At 39.0% G+C, this 14414-nt stretch overlaps 1 protein-coding gene and 1 long non-coding RNA gene across 7 annotated transcripts in view; one reads left to right on the forward strand and one right to left on the reverse strand.

Annotated features, from left to right (window-relative positions):
* Window positions 1-12144, forward strand: part of LOC103278747 (uncharacterized) — a 36308-nt gene extending 24164 nt beyond the window's left edge. Inside the window, exon 3 of the long non-coding RNA XR_010005535.1 lies at window positions 10095-12144. This is a non-coding gene — a long non-coding RNA (uncharacterized LOC103278747). The remainder of the gene's footprint in view (window positions 1-10094) is intronic.
* syt2 (synaptotagmin 2) overlaps window positions 1-14414 on the reverse strand; it is a 196466-nt gene that overhangs the window by 94129 nt on the left and 87923 nt on the right. The window lies entirely within an intron of this gene.

A 14414-nucleotide genomic window follows, 5' to 3' on the forward strand; every position in this document is an offset into this window, starting at 1 on the left:
GAATCACCATGCGGGAGAATGTGATGTGGGAGGGGATTTGTAGTGGGGAGCAAGGTGCTCAAGGAAGTGATGAAACCCTGTCCTCTCCACCATGTGGAAGGCCTCGTCATCCAGAACTATTAATTCTCCTATCCTCTGGGTGATCTCACTCACAGTGGGTGGCTTCACACATGTTCTATACCTGCCCCTGGACATGCCCCACTTATCAAGGGTGAACTGCCTCTTATCTCTCACACTCCCATAGTGGGGGAATGAGTACAGCTGCTGCTACTGCCACCCACAGTACCAGACTCATCCCCAATCTTGTGTGGGGTGGTGCCTCGTTACGTGATTCCACAACTCACAGATTGAGAGATGCTTGAAGTCTTTTCCACAATTCAGTTTGGCATTACTGTGCATGCACACTGCTGCTCAGGATAGGCTGGATTGAGGAGGAAGTGGTCCCAAGTGGAGGAATGAGGCCTTCCAGGTGCTTTGGGGGGGGGACCACTGGCTGGGAGGGGGGGGGCAGATGCAGCTAGAGATGACAGTGACATGGGGGGGGGCAATGCATCTCCAAATCCACCCCAGACACAGACACTACCACCATGATCTCCTCCTCTTCCTTCTCCTCCACTACCACCACCACCTCTTCCTCCACCACCATCACCTCCTCCCTCCCTCCTCTGCTTCCTCCTTCTCCAGAAGTCCCCACTGGGACTATTGGTGGGAATTTGAAATGATGATTTCTTGTTAATGTTATATATGTTGTTATATGTGAATCAATATATAATAGATGCCATGTATTGCATTAAGTTGTACTGCTTTTTTAGAATTTGAGTGGAGGGATAGGCCCATGCTTCATGTGAGAAAGAACAGAAAGGTGCATGCACTTACACATACATACATACAAGGAAAATACTAGTAGTAGAGTCAAAAGAACAACACAATCAGTTGTTAATGTTTTTGGGGAGGAAGCTGCACCCAGCAGAAGGTCTAACACACACACACACATCACACAGTCCTGGTGGTGAGGGATAACACAACAGGAAAAGGCAAGTTTTATTGTGATTTTTTAATCGAAAGTTACTCCTGAAGGTGGTAATAATAATAATAATAATAATAATAATAATAATAATAATAATAATAATAATTTATTTGTATTTTTCCCTCCCTCTCTGAGGGGACATAAGGTACAATTCTCATGAATACCAATAGTATTAACAATAGTAATCTTTTATGTCCTGATGGAGGTTGGAGTTAGAGAGAGTCAATGGGTTATGTTGGCTTGGCAAAGCTTCCATTAATATTAATTTTAGTAGGTGGCAACAGTTAAATTATTATTATTAAATGAAATTAAGAAGGTGGAGAGATGGCAAAGGATTATTAGAGGAAGGCTGGTAGAACTTGTGTTGGTGGTGTTTTCTGTTCTTTTCAATGGTATTAACAACAATAATCTTTTATGTACTTTTGGAGTTAGAGGGAGACGATGGGTTCTGTTGGCTTGGCAAAGCTTCCACAAAAACCCAATACTATTTATTATTATTATTATTATTATCAACACAACGACGTTGTATGGCACAGCAAACAAGATAGATATGCTGGATTTCGTTTCGCAAAACCACAAGTCGAACACTTCCCAAGTGTCTAGGATTGTGTGATGTATTTTCTGATGATGTGTGCAGATCCCAGTAGGGTGGCCTTTTGCAGTTGGCAGATGGTGATTTTGTCAATGTCTATTGTTTCCAAATGCCGGCTGAGATCTTTTGGCACAGCACCCAGTGTGCCCATCACCACCGGGACCACCTGTACTGGTTTCTGCCAGAGTCTTTGAAGTTCAGTCTTGAGGTCCTGATAGCGGCTGAGTTTTTCCTGTTGTTTTTCATCTATGCGACTGTCACCTGGGATGGCAACATCAATGATCCAAACCTTGTTCTTTTCCACAACTGTGATGTCTGGTGTGTTGTGTTCCAGAACTTTGTCAGTCTGGATTCGGAAGTCCCACAGTATCTTTGCGTGCTCATTTTCCAATACTTTTGCAGGTTTGTGATCCCACCAGTTCTTTGCTGCTGGGAGGTGGTACTTGAGGCATAAGTTCCAATGAATCATTTGGGCCACATAGTTGTGCCTCTGTTTGTAGTCTGTCTGTGCGATTTTCTTACAGCAGCTGAGGATATGATCAATGGTTTCATCGGTTTCCTTGCACAGTCTGCATTTTGGGTCATCAGCTGATTTTTCAATCTTGGCCTTAATTGCATTTGTTCTGATGGCTTGCTCCTGGGCTGCAAGGATCAGGCCTTCTGTCTCCTTCTTCAGGGTCCCATTCGTGAGCCAGAGCCAGGTCTTCTCCTTATCAGCTTTTCCTTCAATTTTGTCAAGGAACTTTCCATGCAGTGTTTTGTTGTGCCAGCTGTCAGCTCTAGTTTGTAGTGCGGTTTTCTTGTACTGGTTTTTTGTCTGCTGTGTTTTGAGGAGTTTCTGATTTTTGACTTCAATCAAAGCAGGTTCTTCACTTTGCTTGACATATTCTGCCAGGGCATGTTCTTCTTCTTTGACTGCTTGCTTTACTTGTAAGAGTCCTCTGCCCCCTGATCTTCTAGGCAGATATAGCCAGTCAACATCACTTCGAGGGTGCAGTGAATGATGAATGGTCATGAGTTTTCTTGTTTTTCTGTCCAAATTGTCCAGTTCCACCTGTGTCCAATTTATAATGCCAGCAGTATATCTTATGACAGGTATGGCCCAGGTGTTTTTTTTTTTAAATGCTTTTTATTAAACTTTGATGTGTTACATAGGGGTCAGAAAGGGAGGGGAAAAGGAAGTTGGGAGAGCTATAGGGATGTTGGTGTAGGAGTGAGGGGTATGGTTCAGGGAGGGAAGGCACGGGAATGGGGGAAGGGTAACAGCTGGGAGGGAAGGGTCCCTATCCGGGATGTTGGGGAGGGGAGAAGGGGGGGGAGTAAGCTTCCGATCTTTTCACTTCCTGTACGTTTCTTATATTAGGACGTTGATTCTTGCAGGTAGTTGTCTAGAAGAGTCCAATTCGTTTCTTTCATTGGTCTTCCGTTAGTTTTTTTCAGTAGGAAAGTCAATCTGTCCATATTTTTGATGTCCATTAATTTCTCCAGCCATGCTTCTTTGGTGAGATTTTTTCCTTCTTTCCAGTTTTTGGCTAATACTGTTCTAGCTGCAGTGATGGCATAAATAAAAATTTTCTCTTTATTAATTTCCCCTGTTTCCGAATTCAAGTCTTTTTCATTTTTGAAGTTGTATAGTCCTAATAAGAAATATTCTGGTTTACATTCAAAATTTACTTTAAAATTTTTTTTACATTCTCTGTGAACTATCGACCAGAAGTTTTTAATAACCTTACAGCTCCACCACATGTGGAAGTATGAGCCCACCTGTTTTTTACAATGCCAACAAAGATTATTTCTATCTTTATACATAAAACCTATTTTTTTTGGCGTTAAATACCACCTGTGCACAATTTTTAGCCAATTTTCCTTCAGCTCAATAGAATAGCATGTTTTAGTATTTTTATTCCAGATGGTATTCCATTCATCCATTGTTATTGCTCTGCCTATATTCCTGGACCAATTTAGCATTGAGTCCTTAATTATATCCTTTTCCGTGTTCCATTCTAATATTTTATTATAAATTAATGTTATAATTTTTTTTTCCCTTTTAAGTAAATTATCCCAAAAGTTTGCATTTATGTTAAATCCAATTACTTTATCCTTTTTATAGCATTCTTTTATTTGATAGTATTGAAGCCATGTAATATTTATATACTTTTTTTGAATTTCCTTCCAATCTTTTAATGGGGGTGGTTCTCTTGTAATGTATTCTTTTTTAATGATATCTTTGTATGTCGGCCATTTTTGCCATCCTAATAGTCTGCGTTGACTGGCTTCCAGAGGCGAGAACCATAGGGGGGTTTTCCCATATAAGTATCCTTTATATTTTTCCCAGGTTGCGATTAAGGCAGACCTGACAGAATGATTTCCAAATTCTTTGTCTATTTTCCTCTTATCTTGCCATAGGTATCCGTGCCAGCCCCATCGCAGGCTATATCCTTCTATAGTTAGTAATTTGATTTTTTCCAATTTTACCCAGTCTGTTATCCATTCTAATGCACAAGCATCATGATATAATTGTAAATTTGGTAAATCAAAGCCCCCCCTTTCTTTTGGAGCAGTCATAGTTGTAAATTTTACTCTGGGTTTCTTATTTTGCCAAATAAATTTATTTATTTCCCGATTCCAATCCGTAAATAATTTTTTACCTCTGATAATGGGGATATTGCGAAACAGATATAGTAATTTAGGTAGAATGTTCATTTTGATTATCGCTATTCTACCCAAAAGTGACAGTTTTAAATCTTTCCAGCCTTCTAAGTCTTTTTTAATCTCATGCCATTTTGCCCCGTAATTTAATTCCAAAAGTTGGTTATTTCTGCTTGTGATCCATATACAAATTTTTTTGACAATTTCCAGGCCCGATATATCCTTTAACTCCTCTTGTTTTTTTTTTGACATGTTCTTTGTAAGTATTATTGTTTTTTTCCTATTGATTTTAAAACCCGCCAATGCACCATATTCTTCAATCATTTTTAGCCAATCTTTAATATTCTCTCTTGGGTTTTCTACTATACAAATTACGTCGTCTGCAAAGGCACGAATTTTAACCTCTTGCTTATCAATTTTTATGCCCTTTAGATTTTCTGCCTTCTTTATCGATCTCATTAAGACTTCTAGAGTAAATATGAAAATTTTGATTTGATCAAAATATTCTATTGCATCAAAATATTCTATTGCATCAAGAATTATTCTTATGTTGTCCTTAGTACTCCGATTGGGTAGAAAGCCTGCCTGATCTTCTGTAATCCAATCTTTTAAAAAGTTTGTGAATCTCTCTGCGAGTATTTTAGTATAGATTTTATAGTCATTATTTAATAGTGATATGGGCCGATAGTTCCTTACATTGCTCGAATCTGTTCCGTCTTTGTGTATCAAGGTTATTTCAGCTTGTTTCCAAGAGTCAGGGATTCGTCCCTCAGTAATGGCTCTATTCATAATTTTTTTAAAAAATTGCAATACTTCTTCTTGTTCAATTTTATAAAATGCGGCTGTAAAGCCGTCTGGGCCTGGGGCTTTGCCTAATTTTAATTTTTGAATTGCTTTTTTAATCTCTTCTATGGTAATTTCTTGATTTAATTTTGATCTTTGGTCATCTGTTATTTTTTGTAGTTTTTGACTACAAATATATTTTGTTATTTCCTCTGGATTGATTTCATCTTTTTCATATAGTTTTTTATAATATTCCTCAAATTCTGTTTTAATTTCGTCATCTGTGAATACATCTTTTTCCTTTGTTCTAATTTTTATAATTTGTTGTTTATTTTTCTTTTTTCTAATTATTCTGGCCAGCCATTTCCCCGGCTTGTTAGCATTTTCAAAAGAATTTTGTCGTGCCCATTTTAGTTGGTTTGCAATAGATTCTAACTGTAAGTTTGTCTTTTCTTTTTGTAATAATTTTATTTTTTTAATATATTTCCCTCTCGGGGGTTTGCTTTTGATTTTTGCTCGAGTTTGTCTATCTCTCCTTGTATTATTAATAATTTTTTATTCTTGATTTTATTTTTTCTTGATTTTTGTTGTATGAAGAAACCTCTCACCACCGCCTTATACGCATCCCAGATGGTTTGAGGGGCAATGTTCTCCTTATCGTTTAATTGAAAGTATTCTTTAGTTATCTGTTTTAGCTTTTCTATATCCTTTTCCTGCTTAATCAAATTATTATCCAGTTTCCAACTTACCATATTTTTTCTCTTATTGATTATCATGGTTATAGGGCAGTGATCTGAAAGATCTCTTGCCTGTATTTTTATCTCTTGTATTTTAGGTGCCACCTGTGTCCAATTTATAATGCCAGCAGTATATCTTATGACAGGTATGGCCCAGGTGTTTATGGCCTTGATGGTGTTGCCTCCATTGAGCTTGCTTTTGAGAATTTTTCTGACCCTTTGTGTGTATTCTTTGCTGACCACAGTTTTCACATGTTCATGCTTGATGTTGTCCAGCTGTAGTATGCCCAGATATTTATAGGCCTCTGGCTGGTGACACTTTATTGTTTGGCCATTGGGCATATTTATGCCCTCACTTTCAATGATTTTTCCCTTCTTCAATGCCACTGTCGAACATTTGTCCAAACCAAACTCCATGTTGATATCAGTGCTAAAAATTCGGACAGTGTTGGTCAGAGACTGGATTTCAGTTTCCGTTTTCCCATATAGCTTCAGGTCATCCATATGCCGGCAGGTCCAACCAAGCCAGAGAGGCCTCAGCTGAGGAGCACAACCAAGAGCACCTAACCCATTAGCATTATGGAGAATCAAACCCAAACGAAGTCTATACTGGCTCGGTCGTCGCCCAGGATAAAAAGGACCGCGGTGGATGCTGCTGATTCTGGACATCCATCGACAAGTGGGCTACGGAATCATCAAAACCCAAATGAACAGTCACAGAAGCGGCAAAAATATACAATGCCAGAAAACCGCACAATTATTATTATTATTATTATTATTATTATTATTATTATTATTATTATCATCATCAGCCAAATTATTACTATTAAATGAAATTAAGAAGGCTGAGAGATTGCAAAGGATAGGATCGTTAGAGGAAGGCTGGTGGTATTTTGCTAGTACAATTCTTTTGAATAGTACAAATAGTAATAACAATAATCCTTTACGTCCTGAAGGAGGCTGGAGTTACAGAGAGACAATGGGTTCTGTTGGCTTGGCAAAGCCTTCACAGAAGCCCAATACTTTTGTTATTATTATTAGGCAGCAACAGCCAAATTATTATTATTATTAAATGAAATTAAGAAGGCAGAGAGCACAGAGAGAAATGTAAACAGAAATAACTTGTGATAAGATTGCAAAGGAAATAATGTATTAGGTATTGGTGGTAAGTTTAGGTAGGTAGGTTGATAGTTTTCTGAAAATGAGGCTTTGCTTTTTGCTGGAATTCTTACAATTATTAATAACAATAATCTTTTTAAAGTGCTTTCTGAAAGAGAGGAAGGAGGAGATATAAGAGAAGAAGCTAAAGGCTTTAGTAAAGGCTAAAAAGCGACTCAAAGCTCAGAGCCAACCTAAAAGAAAAGCACACCAACCCACAGATTCCCAAACACTGTTCACCCACCCACACTTTCCAACTTCCCGTCCCACTAAATAAAAAATCAATAAAATAAAGGAAAATCAAAAAGTTGCAATGTTCAAAGCTAAGCTAAGTCAAAAACTAGAGCTGAGAGCAAGAGGCAAGGCAACCGGACTAAAGCACCTCTCTCTAGAGCCAGGATGCAACTGAGAAATGCAGACGCTTGCCCCATTAAATAGACACAGCTTGCAGAAGACATGTCATGGCTTTCTTCTATCCTGATTGGCCAACAGGCAGGGCTCACAGGGAAATCCCATGTGAGCACGCAGCAGCCTCCCTGCACACCACATGATCCTGAATAGAACAGAAGGTAGCCGCAATCGGCAGCCATGTGGTCCATCTTAGTTGGAAAAAAAACATGGCAGCAGAGCCCTTGCCATTAGCCAACAAACCAAAGAACTCGAAGGCAGATGACCAAAACGAATCTATGCACAAGCCTAGTATGTACATGGATGGTTTTACACTGCCATATAATGCAGTTTGAATTTCATTATATGATCAGTACAAAAACCATATAATGCAGTTCAGTTTGTATTATATGGTTCTGCAATAACCATATAATGCAATTCAAACCACATTATATGGCAGTGTAGAACCAGCCTATGTCTCAGTAGCTCTAAGATACCTGATGGATACTAAGGGACATGAATGTTGAGGTTATTTTGCATTTGAAGTGCATTACTTAATTATAATAGATTAAAAGTTGTATGTAGCCTACCATGTTTTGTCACTAGGAGGCAAATGTCTCTATCATGCCCTTGCGAGGATGCTGGGGGAGAAGCCAGAAATAGTAAAGGAGTGAAAAAAAAAATAGAGTGAAAGAAAGGAAAAGAACATGAAGAGACTTTGAAGAAACAGAGATGGATAGGGATTTGGCAAAACTAAAAAAGGTAAAGGTTTCCCCTGACGTTAAGTCCAGTCATATCTGACTCTGGGGGTTGGTGCCCATCTCCATTTCTAAGCCGAAGAGCCGGCATTGTCCATAGATACCTCCAAGGTCATGTGGCCGGCATGACTGCATGGAGCACTGTTACCTTCCCACTGGAGCAGTACCTATTGATCTACTCACATTGGCATGTTTTCAAACTGCTACCGCTAGGTTGGCAGGAGCTGGAGCTAACAGCGGCCGCTCACACCGCTCCCGGGGTTTGAACCTGGGACCTTTCGGTCTGCAAGTTCAGCAGCTCAGTGCTTTAACACACTTCGCCACCAGGGCTCCATTTAACACACTTCGCCCCCGGGCAAAGTGGATTTTCTGAGATAAACTTCAGGTCTCTTTGCTTTTGCTATGTCTTAACCAATGCCCCTGGTGGCGCAGCATGTTAAAGCGCTGAGCTGCTGAACTTGCAGACCAAAAAATCGCAGCTTCAAATCCAGGGAGTGGAGTGAGCACCCACTGTTAGCCCCAGCTTCTGCCAATCTAGCAGTTCAAAACATGCAAATGTGAGTAGATCAATAGGTACCACTCTGGCAGGGAAGTAACAGCGCTCCATGCCGTCATGCTGGCCACATGACCTTGGAGGTGTATACAGACAATGCCGGCTCTTTGGCTTAGAAATGGAGATGAGCACCAACCTCCAGAGTCGGACACGACTGGACTTAATGTCAGGAGAAAACCTTTACCTAACCAATGCACTAATAAAGATAACTAAATGAGTCAATATTCATGGAATCACAATGTCAGCCTAAGTCTTGTTCTTTTTTACCAGGAAGCTTTGGTTCTGGGAACCAAGTGTAAACATCAGAATATCTTGTCTGCATGCCAAGAAGGAAAGTGAAATACAAAATATGGTATTTAGGTAATGTCGGGAAAAGCAGTATACATCCATTCTATAATTAGTCAAAAGTGACAGCTATGAAAATTGAATTAATAAATAAATTCAAACTATTCAAGTGGCAACTCCCACAGAAGCAGAGAACTTATAAGAGATAGGAAATTTATTTTCAAAAAAGTTAGTTTTCAATTTAAGTCATCCCTGTAAGGTTGAACAAATAATTTATTGTCATTATTTATAATGAAGTAACTCATTCTGTTTCTCTTGGCATTTAGAATAGATAATGACATAAAATGCCCCCTAAAATGCTTTTAAAAAGTCACTACAGTATGGGCCCATGTTCATAGGGGTTATGTTCCTGAACTGGTGGACATGTGAAACTGTGGATAATAACAAACCACACCGAAATGAAGAACTACTGGCCCAAAAATGTCATAGACCAGTGTTTCTCAAACTCTGCTCCTCCAGGTGTTTTGGATTTCAGCTCTTAGAAATTTTAGCCAATTTACCAGCTGTTAGGAATTGTGGGAACTGAACTCCAAAACATCTGGAGAACTGTTTGAGAAACTGTCATATACCAACCTTTGATCCTCCAGGTGTTTTGGACTTCAGCTCCCATAATTTCTAACAGCTGACAAGCTGACTGGGATTTCTGGGAGTTGTAGTCCAAAATAACTGGAAGACCAAAGGTTGGAAACCATTGCCATAGATGCATGTTGGAGCACATAGAAAATGCCTAGAAGAGGCACCTTTTGTCAAATATGGGGGTTGTACTATATAAAATGTTTCTTACTGAACCAACAAAGTGGCATCATCCCATGTTTTACTCTGCTTCAGTATTGCCCACATTACAAACAAAGTAATTTGTTACAGGTAATTCTGTTTCTGTGCTGTATTAATTCCAAGCTCAGGAAATTGACATTCTAAACACCTTGTTCATTTGTGTCTCGTCAGTAGCTCTGCCTTGTGGTGTTACAGGTGTACTATAAAGACACCTTTTGTTCCTTTCCAATATGCTATTTGCTGATGAGAATGACTCCGGACTATGAGGCTAGGATAATCAAATAGCTTGAAATTTGTGTCACTATAATGAAAGAGTTTCCTTCTATTCCAGAGTGAAAAGCAAGTGAAAGAAGACAGACTATCAGTCCATACGTTGAAGCAAATGAAAAGGAAAACTCTTGTTCATCCTGTCACCTCTGTCTCCTTGCTGAGGTTGAGCAGTTGTGCCACAGGCAAAAATAAGACACAGCATGTCTCAGCACTTCCCTAGGGAAACGTGTTCCTTCTATTCCAACCCAACTTCAGCGACAAAGTTACTGCTCTAATCCCAAACTTATAATTGTGCTATACCTACAGTATTTGTAACTTTAATCTTTCATCTTTCATAAGTCATAAAACTGAAAGGGGATTCATCAACCATTGAGTACAAACTTGCCCAATGCAAGATCTCCAGCAAAAAACATCCCCAGCAGATAACTATCCAGCTTCTTTCTGAGGGTGTACAGAGAGACCCAAAGCACAAAATATAGTGAGATTATTACCGTATTTCCCTTGACTTTGCAACTAGAGTTACAAGGAGCAGCTTCTGGACAAATTTTGTTGAAACAGCTTCTGGGCAAATTTCATCAGCCCAGAATTGTACATCAGATATATATTAATCTCCTGTATTCTATCACCTGAAAATTGTTAAGTGATAGCTAGTTAAATTGGTTGTAAAAGTATTCATCTGTGTCACTAATTAATTTAACAGAACGATTCATTTTCAAGAATGGATGTTATCATTCATATCAGATAAGATCTTGATCATCACCTTAATCATTATCACCTTCATCATCTTTTTTCTCCTCTTCCTCCCCCCCCCCCTCCTCATATACATCTCACCTTTCCCCCGAAACAGGGACTCCAGACAGCAGCAATACTGACAGGAAAATATGTGAACAACAGTTATGTAGAAAAATATTTTAGGGTTTTTTTAAATTCTACAATAGGCATGGAATGATGAACACTTTACATGCTACTTCTCTTAAAACAATGTCTTTATAAATATTCTAGGGAGCTTACCCACAGCTTTCATAAAATGTAAGGCCATTGCAATTATTAGTTCATTAATTATACACTGAAAAGACCATCTCCTCTTTTTTAAACTTAAAAATACCTCTCCTGGATGTAGGGCATGCTGAACACATACTGACTTTAGCTCAAATCCAACCTGACAGCAACAGAAGCATCAAGGTTTTAGGGTTTCAAAAGAAAAATCTCCCTAAATAGTTGCAGGATGGCAGCACAAAAAAATTTCCTGAGATGGGGTTGGGACTTGCACTTGACTGGAATGAAAATTGCAATCTAGTGCAGTATTATCAGCCCTGTGGAACAATATTGGAAACTCAGTCTTAGGCCCCTTCCACACTGCCCCTTTATCCCAGGATCTGATCCCAGATTATCTGTTTATCCCAGGTTATCTGGCAGTGGGGACTCATATATTCCAGTGTAAAGTAGATAAACCGGGATCTGATTCTAGGATAAAGAGCAGTGTGGAATGGCCCTTAGATGTCATTATAGCTACTTATTGGGTCAGATTAGATGATTAAAGGGAGTTAACATGTTTTCTTTCTCATAATAGAGTTACCTCAGAGATTTGTGCTTTAGCAGTCAGATTTGCCAATTAAGATCAAGTTTGCCTCCTGGTGACCAGTCACAACACAAACCACCTTAAATGTAAGACGAACAGTTGAAGATAACACCCTACAATGAGCAGATGTCACCATTTGAAGGAACACCTTCATTAAATTCAAACATACCTTGATTAACAAATCCTCTGATAAAGAAACTCCTCTTTTCAGAAAGTGTTTTTTTATGGAAGTCTAGTCCTCCTTTCTTGTCTTCTATCTAGCTGGAAGACAGTGTTTTGGGAGGAGGTTGGGTTTTTTTTTGTTTTGGTGGGAAGGATGGTGAAAGAGGGTGGAAGAAAGATGTCTGTGCCTTGTTTGGTTGGAGTGGCATGTCTATAATAAAAATACAATAAAACTTGATCTCAGAAAGAATGGAATTCTGTTTTCAGTACTGTGTGCTTCCTTACAACAGGCAAAGTAAAGAGCTGCCTCCAGAATCAATTAGGGCCCTTCCACACAGCCATATAACCCAGAATTATCAAGGCAGATAATCCACAATATATGCTAAAGCAGGGGTCCCCAAACTAAGGCCCGGGGGCCGGATGCGGCCCTCCAAGGTCATTTACCTGGCCCTGCCCTCATTTATAATATAATATTTTTATATCAGTTTTAATAATATAATATATTGTATATACATATGATATTGATAATAATATTATCATTTTATACAATATAATACTAATAATAATACCATATAATAATATTGATTATATGTTATATATTACATATATTACAGTATAGTGGTATAGTTCAATATAGTAATATATAATGCTAATATTGTGCTATGCTAATAATATAATATATTGTATGTACATACAGCTGCTCTGAGTTCCCTTCAGGGTGAGAAGGGTGGGATATAAATGTAGTAAATAAATGTAGTAAATGAATAAATAAATAACTTTGGACTTAGGCTCGCCCAAAGTCTGAAATGACTTGAAGACACACAACAACAACAATCCTAATTAACATGACTATCTCATTGGCCAGAAGCAGGCCCACACTTTCTATTGAAATCCTGATAGGTTTATGTTGGTTAAAATTATTTTCATTTTTAAATATTGTATTGGTCTTTCATTGTTATTGTTGTTGTTTTGCACTACAAATAAGATATGTGCAGTGTGCATAGGAATTTGTTCATTTTTTTTTCAAATGATAATTCGGCCCCTCAACAGTCTGAAGGATTGTGGACCGGCCCTCTGCTTTAAAAGTTTGAGGACCCCTGTGCTAAAGGTTATGGGCTGATGATCAGACCCACTCCATTCAGTTGGGTTTACTTACATATAAGTGTATACGGGATTGCTGCCTTCTCTCACAACTCTGGACATTCTGATATGAGTATGCTTCTTCATTTGTCCTGTAATCATGGGATCAGATGACAGTACAATACAAGGGCAGCCAGGGGACAGCCTGGATTGCAAAAATATATTCTGGAGATGTGTTAAATTTTCATGGAAATATTACATCCTGCAGTGCATGAGGTCTATTGAAACATGGTGTTGTACAATAGGGGTAGCCTTTTGAAATGATACAAAGAAGCACTAAAGGACAGCAGAGTCTTTTTGTCTGTGACCTGAATTTTAGATTAGAGGCTTCCTGCACACCAAGACAGACACTATGCATTTTAACTGTGCTGTTGGAGAAGCGATTAATGAATAAAATTGTTGTTATTTGCACAACCAGAAGCACATAAGGAATTCTGAAAGAGAAAAATATTTTTTCTTCCTGGAACATACAGTGAAGCCCAAATTCCATGCTGCATTTAATGTTAGCTAATGACCTTTTCTTCTATGCATGGTATTATTAAAGGGGAATGCTTTTCAGCAGAGATAAAAGGAATGCCGCTTAACTTTGCTCAGACAGCCAAAATCTCTCTGAAACGTCCTCCACCAAGCTGTTTTTATTCATGCCAGCATGGCTCCAGACACATGTTTAGCATGTAATAAGGTGGCAGAACATTACAAAAAGCAGTAATAGTGAAAGTCTCTGAGTAACTCCATTATTTGGTATCTTTTTGCAGGATGAGTCTGTACTGGCTGGTAAATTTGTGGCCAGTCCAGATCTGAAATGCTTCAGACTGGCACCAGTGGTGTCCACATCTATCCTACCAAACCTGATGCATCACCAGGTTGACATCCACACAGTTCAGTTTGGCCAAGTCTGCATCAGCCCAGCTGGATCATCACCTCAGCCTTTGTGTCACAGTGGCTGCTCCCAGGCTCCTGTCCATCCTCAGCAGAGGTGCCTTTGTGATCAAGGAGGAGGAAGCAGCTGATCTCCCCATCCTTTTCCTGGTTGTGCGGGCATCTCTGTTGAGGACAGAGCTCACATGGACCTTTGTGGCCTCCTGGGATCAGTGATGGTGGCAACATGGGCATGATCCATCCCCCTTTCCCTGCACTGATGAACAGAAGGGAAATGTGATGGTGACAGTGCCCCATATAGGAGGTGGACCAGTCTGAGTCGGAACCAGCTGTCCACACTGCCTCAAAGCCTTGGAATACTCCTGAATTTCGAAGAAAACATGTTTGAAACAAGATGAAAATATAGAAATGTTGTGAGTCTGCATTTTCATTTCAGTGTGCCTGTTGCCTTGTCTCACTCCTCTTTAGGTTGTCCTTTCCATCCTTTGTTTTCCTTTTACTTATGTTTTCCTCCCATTACCTCTTTAAAAGTTATTTTCTCCAGTATAATAGATTTTCTATTCTGGACACAGCTAAATTGAGGTTTGTTCAAAACTAAGTAATGAAATGAAAGACCAAACT

This window comes from Anolis carolinensis, chromosome 4 (genome assembly GCF_035594765.1).
Source record: "Anolis carolinensis isolate JA03-04 chromosome 4, rAnoCar3.1.pri, whole genome shotgun sequence".
Taxonomy (NCBI): domain Eukaryota; kingdom Metazoa; phylum Chordata; class Lepidosauria; order Squamata; family Dactyloidae; genus Anolis; species Anolis carolinensis.